Here is a 1,096-nt window from a genome sequence, read left to right as displayed (position 1 = left end):
ACATAACATAACATAACATAACATAACATAACATAACATAACATAACATAAGATAACATAACATAACATAACATAACATAACATAACATAACATAACATTACATAACATAACATAACATAACATTACATAACATAACATAACATAACATAACATAACATAAGATAACATAACATAACATAACATAACATAACATAACATAACATTACATAACATAACATAACATAACATAACATAACATAACATAACATAACATTACATAACATAACATAACATAACATTACATAACATAACATAACATAACATAACATAAGATAACATAACATAACATAACATAACATAACATAACATAACATTACATAACATAACATAACATAACATAACATAACATAACATAAGATAACATAACATAACATAACATAACATAACATTACATAACATAACATAACATAACATAACATAACATAACATAAGATAACATAACATAACATAACATAACATAACATAAGATAACATAACATAACATAACATAACATAACATAACATAAGATAACATAACATAAGATAACATAACATAACATAACATAACATAACATAACATAACATTACATAACATAACATAACATAACATAACATAACATAACATAAGATAACATAACATAACATAAGATAACATAACATAACATAACATAAGATAACATAACATAACATAACATAACATAACATAACATAACATAACATAACATAAGATAACATAACATAACATAACATAACATAACATAACATAAGATAACATAACATAACATAACATAACATAACATAACATAACATAACATAACATAAGATAACATAACATAACATAACATAACATAACATAACATAACATAAGATAACATAAGATAACATAACATAACATAACATAACATAACATAACATAACATAACATAACATAACATAACATAAGATAACATAACATAACATAACATAACATAACATAACATAACATAACATAACATAAGATAACATAACATAACATAACATAACATAACATAACATAACATAACATAACATAACATAAGATAACATAACATAACATAA

The sequence above is a fragment of the Poromitra crassiceps genome (assembly GCF_964638095.1).
Source record: "Poromitra crassiceps genome assembly, chromosome: 4".
Lineage (NCBI taxonomy): Eukaryota > Metazoa > Chordata > Actinopteri > Beryciformes > Melamphaidae > Poromitra > Poromitra crassiceps.
The sequence above is the reverse complement of the archived record's forward strand: the minus strand, read 5'-3'. Positions refer to the sequence as shown.